Source organism: Sciurus carolinensis, chromosome 1, assembly GCF_902686445.1.
Source record: "Sciurus carolinensis chromosome 1, mSciCar1.2, whole genome shotgun sequence".
Classification (NCBI taxonomy): domain Eukaryota; kingdom Metazoa; phylum Chordata; class Mammalia; order Rodentia; family Sciuridae; genus Sciurus; species Sciurus carolinensis.
The window spans coordinates 108,346,287-108,353,783 of NC_062213.1; the positions used below are offsets into that span (position 1 = coordinate 108,346,287).

Consider the following 7,497-nt stretch of genomic DNA (forward strand, 5'->3'; position numbering starts at 1 on the left):
ATTGGAAGGGAAGCCATTTCCCTCAGTGGATCAGTGGACTGAGCCCCAGTCCCAAATCAAACCCAAATATAAACTGTGGGGTCATCCTGCAGACTCCTTCAGATTTAGAGTCATGCAAATAAAAAGACGTTCAGTGAAAGGAGCTGACATGTTTTTGAGATTGGAATGTCATGCATGTAAAATGGACAATGGATAACAACATAATTTGGAGATGGCACAAGGTTGATATTATGGGTTGACGGAGTTATGAAGATGGGTTTCACTGCCCTGAGGTCAAAGATCCTCATTCCACATGACCCCACCATTCATCTCTGTGCTATTCAGTTTTTCATTACTATGGAGCGAATACCTGAAATGATCAACTTATAAAGGGAAAAGATTTATTTGAGCTCACAGTTTGGGCAGTTTCAGTTCATGATTGGTTAGCCCCATTCCTTCTGGGCCTGCGACACTGCAGCACATCATGGTAGGAGCACATGGCGGAGCAGAACTGCTCACCTCATGACTGAGAAGCAAAAAAGAGAGGAAAAAGAAAGGAGTGGTTCCATACTTCCTTCAGGGGCACACCCCCAAGGACCTGAAGACCTCCCATTAACCCCCACCTCTTAAAGGTTCTGCAATCTCCGAATAATGTCAAACTGGAGATGAAGCCTTTAACACACGGACCTTTGGTGGATACTCAAGAGTCCAATCAAAGCAATCCCCAAAAATGCAGTGCAGTATGACCACGCAGCCTAGCATGTGTGAGGCCTGGGTTTGACCTCTGGAACTGTGTGCGCGTGCGAGCGCGCACACACACACACACACACACACACACACACATACACACACACACACACCTTTGGGACTAAAATTGGTTTCCTGTCCTGTGTTTGGTATAGTCCTGGGAGACTCAAAGGGATAGTTTGAAAATATATCCTTGGAAAGGAAGAACTAAAAACCAGAGTTTAAAGGTCAAAGACAGAGAGAGAAGGATTCAAGTGCTTAAGGATTCTCTTGTCTGTAGTTTCCCTCAAAGAAAGTGCTCTTGAGAAGTAATATCTACTAAAAGTTGCAAAACCTTGTACCCTGATCACCAGGGGAATTTACTCCCCACACTCCACCCATAATTAGTTCTGCAAGAACCAGAGTTCCAGCAAAGGGTCAACACAATGGGCCAAGCACGAGAAAGGCTTGGAGGAGGCTTTGTACAAACCCTGCTGCAACAGTCAGGAGTCTTCCAATCCAAGTGACAGAAACCTGGGTTGGAATAGGAAAGGGGCTTATGTGAAATGGAAAATGTATTTGTTCTCAAGAAGAGATGGTTCCAGAAGGAAGAGGCAAGGTAGGTGAAAGCAACAAATGTCTTCTGCTTCCGGACAACAGCAGAGACCAACTTTGGAGGTGGGTAAACTGATAGAGCTAGAGTCTGCTAGGATAAATTCTATATATTCATAAAAAGGGTGAAATTTATTGGCCTTATATTGAAATCCAGGTCCCGTGAAGAACACTGAACCCTTTCCCCACCATCTTTGAGGTACTGGGAACCGCAGCCAGTGTACTGCAGAGCAGAAGGGCTTCCGTCCACTCAGGGATGGCTTGCAGGTTCCCTGGGTGTGTTTCTACCTCGCATTCATGAAGAACCAAAATATCATAGAAGACAAACAGCCCGCCATCCCGGGCCTGAGGGGGTCCCCCCTCTGCTCTGCCCCATAAGCACTGGCACAAATGCACCCTAGCCCCTGACCCCTCAGGCTCCCTCCTCCCGTGGGTTCCTGTCTATGTTTACCAAACAGGCCCAGCTAATCTGTACATTCCTCCCAGTCCTAGCACCTAGAAGGAATGCTCAGCCTAGGGGTAGGCATAGCCCTAGGCACCAAGGAGGCACTTCAAAGGCCCTTTCCCAGCAGGTGAAAGCAAATACTTGAGGAAAAAATCTGAGGAAAAACCACCTGGCCTCCCTGTCCTTAATGTGTCCTTCAGCAGATGAGAGCTCCTTAAAGGACCTGAATGGAATGTTCCAGAAAACACACATGCAAAGAGAGAAAATGCCCACAACCCATACATACCTGTTTCACCCCAGTTAGTAGCTGTTGAGTATTTGACAACTACTTTCCTACAAAAAGGCATTCCAAGCCAAAGGGAAGACAGCTCATTTATTTGCTAAACAAGACTGGAGACAGTACAGCCTTGGAAGATCCCTGCCCCATAGCAGCAGGAATAAACTCAGTTTTGGCAGGTATCTCCTCCTGCCTCTCTCCATGATGCTGCTATGGAAAATGGTCAGTAAGGCTATCTCCCACTGGGTTCTAAATGCCCACCATAGGCAGTCCTGGGTAAATCAAGAAAAATATTTATATTGTTCTTTGATGAGCTGAATTGTGCGCCACCCTCCAAATTCATATGTTAATGTCCTAAGCCCCAGGACCACAGAACATAAGTATATTTGGAGACATGGCTTTAAAGAGGTAATTAAGTTAAAAGGAGGTCATTAGGGTGGGCCCTAGTCCAATATGGCTGGTGTCCTCAAAGATATTAGAAGACAGATGCTCACAGAGAGAGACCATGCACAGAGAGAAGGGGGCCAAGAAGAGAGGTTTTGAAATAAACCAACCCTGCAGACACCTTCATCTCCAACATATAACCTCCAGAATTGTGAGAAAATATATATCTGTTTTTTAAGCCAGATGTGGAATTTTATCATGGCAGCCCTAGCAACCTAATACACATACTTCACAATACACAAAGCTTTTACTCATAAAATTACTTTTCCCAACAATCCAGTCGAGTTGAGTATTATCCCTATTTTATTGATAGGAAATTGAGACTAAGAAGCTAGTAGCATAAAGTCATGTTATGCATAGGTGAGAGAGTCTTGGCTTGAACCTAGACTCTCTGACTCCAGATCTCATGTGCTTACAATGGACTCTACTTCCTATTTGTAAAGTGCTCAGCACCATTGTTTCTATATGTTTCTGCCCATCAGTCATCTAGAGGCAGGTTAGATTTGGGTCCTTTAATTTGGAGAGAGACTGAGTGATGTGCTCAGGCTTACACAATGAGTTGGTAGCAAGAATGGTATTTGTGTTAGTCAGTTTTCTGTTGCTATGACAAAATAACTAAGAAAATCAGCTTAAAAGGAGAAAGGGTTCGTTTTGACTCACAGTTTCAGAGGTTTCATTCGATGGTTGATTGGCTCCATTGTTTTGGGGTCTGTGGTGAGGCATACATCATGGTGGGAACAGGAACAAGAAAGCATGGAGGAGGACACTGCTCACCTCATGGATGCTGGGAAGCAAAAGAGCAAGGGTTTCCATATTCCCTTTAAGGGCATGCCCCAGTGCCCTAACTTCCTTCCACTAGGCCCCACCTCCTACAGGTTCCACCCCCTCCCAATAACTCCACAAGCTGGCAACCAAGACTTTAAGATATGAGTTCTTGGGGGACATTTAAAATCTAAACCATGATCCTATTCAAGTTGCTCTTGAAACTGGGTCATTGTGAAGTGATGATTTCTTATTTCTCTTGTTCACACTCCAAAACCCAAAGAATCAAGAACCTTCCAGGAGCCTTGCTCCATTCAGAGTAGTTACCCCACCTCGACGCCTCCTGGAGGTGATCTGGAGTCTAGGTTATTTACAGCCTTGCTGCAGGGGTGGAGCCGGCCAGGGCCCTGAGGACCTGCTTGCATCAGTCGCTATCTACTGAAAGGAGTTCTGACCAGGGAACCCAGTCAGCTGGGCTTTGCTTTCTTTTTTAAATAGTCATGTCTTTTCCTGAGACTATTGATTAAAAGGGAGCCAGATGCAAATTCCAACAGTTCAGGTTCTTTTTTCCTCTTTTGTGGGTGGATCCGGGGGTGGAAGTACATGATAGGGTATTGAACACGATTTTAAAGTGACTTTTTAAATCTAGTGCACAATCACAGGGAGAGATATCAGAATCATAAAAGGTACATAAAACTACCACTCCCATTTTTTTCTTTTTTGGTGTTCCTTGTCCAGATAACAGAATTTTTACACTCATGACAAAAATGAGATTTTATATTTTCATCTAACACCATAATATAAGCAATCTTTCCAAGTCATCACATAATCTTCATGATTATATTTTTTTAATGGTCGCATAATATCACCCGAAGGGATGGAATCATCATCTGCCCAACCGAAGTTCTCCTTTCCTTAGTCATTTAGGTTGTTTCCAATTTTTCACTTCGAGTGACACGTCTTCTTGCAGACGGCAGGAAAGCAGTAGATTCTTGGTTTAGCTGGGGGTTTTCTGGTATCAAACAGTGACTCTATTTACAGGTGGATCACCAAGGAGTCCCCTGCAGATGGATGGAACCATCAGCATCCTGAAAGGCCTCAGGGTCCCTGACAGTCACTTAACTGGCAGCCAGGTGGAAAGCACTCTGTGAAGAAGGTAAATGGCACAGGGACCCAATTTGGCCCCTTCCACAAGTAGAAGTGACAGTGAGCTACCTGGAAAGCTCTGTGCCTCTAAGTCTCACACTCCTCTGAGCCTTAGGCCTCCTAAGAACAAACGCCCAGGATATGTGGGACCTAACCACTAATCCCAGGAGACAAGCAGAAGAGAAATGGAGTGTTTTGCTGGTTTCATCAAGCTGCAGTCTGGCTGGCCTTATGCTAGCTCTCTTTGCTCCCAGGCAACTTCTACCTGAGGGGACCGGCAGTCCCAGTCCCAATGCAGCTCAGCACCGCCCCCTCCCCCAGTCCTTCCAGTGCCAATTGGGATTCCTGGCCCTGAACCTTCTAGCCTAACTCCTTTGGGAAAAATACCCTGGAGATGAGAATTGCTGACAGCTTCGGGAAGTGAAAACAAGCAGGAAGGCAGAGGATGTTCCCATTGCTTTTAAGGTCAGCTCTGTTGGAGAGAAATCAAGATGCAAGTATATTAATGCAGTCACGGTAGGCCAAGCTAATTTATTGCCTCCTGGTTATAGCTAATAGTCCCACTCCTTAGAATGAGTTCAGTTTTGAAGTTTAGTGGTGGGACAGAAAGAATCCTATAGAAACTTCTCCATCATCCTCTTCAAGGATGGTCCCAAGGTCACTCTGTGTTTGCCTCAACTAGTAATAACAGAAACGGCCAACTCTTAAAAGTAGTTCTTGCTCAGTAGTAGGCTAAACAGTATTTGTGTTTTACACAGTAACTCAAATAATCCTCACAACTTTATGAAAAAAGAATTATTACTACCCACATTCTATAGGTGAGAAAACTGAGGCTCAGAAGGATCAAGTAATTAAACCCAAGTCACAGAGCAGGTAAGGGGCACTACCGGTTAAAACTCAGATTCAGGCAGGCTGACTTGAGTGCATAGGCTCCCTGCAACAGACACCTTTCCTGCCAGCCTCGACACAACCAACGTAAAATAATAATAACTGAACCCTTAATAAATGCCAGGCACCTCACTGAGGTGTTTGTGTACATTCCTTTAAATCTTGAAGAGGAGAATCAGAAAAGTATGGCAGACACTATTTTCCTTTAAAATCCAATATTTCTTTCCTGTAAAATAATAGATCCCCATTTCTTTTATTTTCTTTTTTCTTTTTTTGGTGCCAGGGATTGAACCCAGGGGCACTTAATCATTGAGCAACATCCCCAGCCCTGTTTAAAATATTTTATTTAGAGACTGGGCCTGTGCTAGGTTGCTTAGGGCCTTGCTAAGCTGCTGAGGCTGGTTTTGAACTTGTGATCCTCCTGCCTCAGCCTCCTGAACCTCTGAGATTACAGGTGTGTAAAGCCTGGCAAGACCCCCATTTCTAGCTGAGCATGTGTCCTTGCAGATTAAGATTGCATTCCCTCATTAAAACAAACAAACAAACAAACAAAAATCTCAAGAAATTTCTTGTGATGATGATGTATTACAGGAACCTCTGGCGGAGCTGATAGTTTATGGGGATCTATAATTTCATTTGTGTAGTTTATACTTATTTTTTTTTCCAATAAGTTTTAAAGACACTAGACAATTGGCTAGGAGCCATACACTTTAGAAGTATTGAAATGGAAAAGTACTGTGAGATGTGTCCTTTTTAAATTTTTAATTTTATTTCTAATAATCATTGACACTACCTTTTAGGTTATTTAATTTTTATCTTGGCTGATACTATAGTTCTGCTTCTGAACTTCATTTTAATTCAATAAATGTAGTAATTGTAAGAGCTACTGAAAAAAAAAAAAAAAAGACTGCGCTCCCTGACAGTTGAAGCCAGGGGTGTTCATGTGGCTACATTGTGGGCCATAGAGAGGCAAGGCAGTCCATGCGACTCCTCTTCTTTCCTCCTTCCAGTGGAATGCAGACAGGACAGTGGAGCTGGAGGGTGATGTGACTAAGGCTGCGAGCAGAGCCACACAGGAGCAGGAGACTGGTCTCCAAGCTCTCCCAGGAGCCTGGTCCACTCAGCAGTCCTGAGGGGATCACCTCTGGACTTGAAATAAGCTACCTCCTTGTTTAACCCAGTATTGTTTGGGGATGTCTGTCATTTATGCCTCACTAAATCCTCATTAACATAGCAGCTGGAATTTGAACCCCTTTGAATCCAAAAGTCAAACTTTCTTTCTTTCTTTTTCGTTTCTTTTCTTTTTTTTTTTTTTATGGTTTTTATGGTTTTATTTAAGCACACAAAAAATCTGCCCATGAACTGTCTATTCGTTTTCTTCCCTGCGCAGCCTGGCATTGGGATTGGTGACTGATGTCCAGTTGGGCTGCTCTTTCCACAATGGCTTTGTAATTCTTGGAGGATTGTGATTCTTGTGAGCAATCTCAGTTCACTGATTTGTTGCACATGAGCAGCGCTTCCAGCTCCTTGACGTTGTGGACCAGGAACTTCCGGAAGCCACTGGGCAGCCTGTGCTTTGTCTTCTTGTTGCTCCCATAACCGATGTTGGGCATCAAGATCTGGCCCTTGAATCTTCTCTGCGCCCTGTTGTCAATACCTCTGGGTTTCCTCCAGTTGTGCTTAATTTTGACATATCCGTCTGACTGGTGCCGGATGAACTTCTTGGTCCTCTTTTTGACGATTTTGGGCTTCAAGAGAGGTCTGAGGGCAGTCATGAGGCTGAATACAGATGGCAGCCACCTCCGTAGGCGGCACCAAGGAAGAGAGAGCCCAAACTTTCGTATGTTATTTCTACTGCAAAACTCTAGGCCCAGTGTGTTCATCTTATTCTTACCCAGGTCTTCCTGTCCCTTCCTCTGCCTGGTCAATTCTTATTGACCAAGTGCCAGGCTCTGTGCCAGGAAATAAACCAAGAATATAAACACGAACATGACTCGGTCACTGAGCTCGAGTTGCTGGCAGCCCCTCTTGGAAGACAGGTGGATAAGTAAATAAATAAAAGGCATGGCGCAAAGCCCTGTGACGAAGCCATGAGCCCAGGGCTGTCGGGCACCGGGAAGGCCCGCTCACTGCCTGGAGCTCCGTGGCACTGGCACCAGAGTGCCTTGGAGGAGCCGCACCTGCCAAGTGGTGGCAGCAGGTATGAAGGGCACTGGTT

General features: G+C 44.7%; 1 pseudogene; it reads right to left on the bottom strand.

Annotated features, from left to right (window-relative positions):
• Positions 1 to 6,645: 6,645 nt before the first annotated feature.
• On the bottom strand, positions 6,646 to 7,054 carry LOC124958859 (60S ribosomal protein L32-like; annotated as a pseudogene).
• Positions 7,055 to 7,497: the final 443 nt, after the last annotated feature.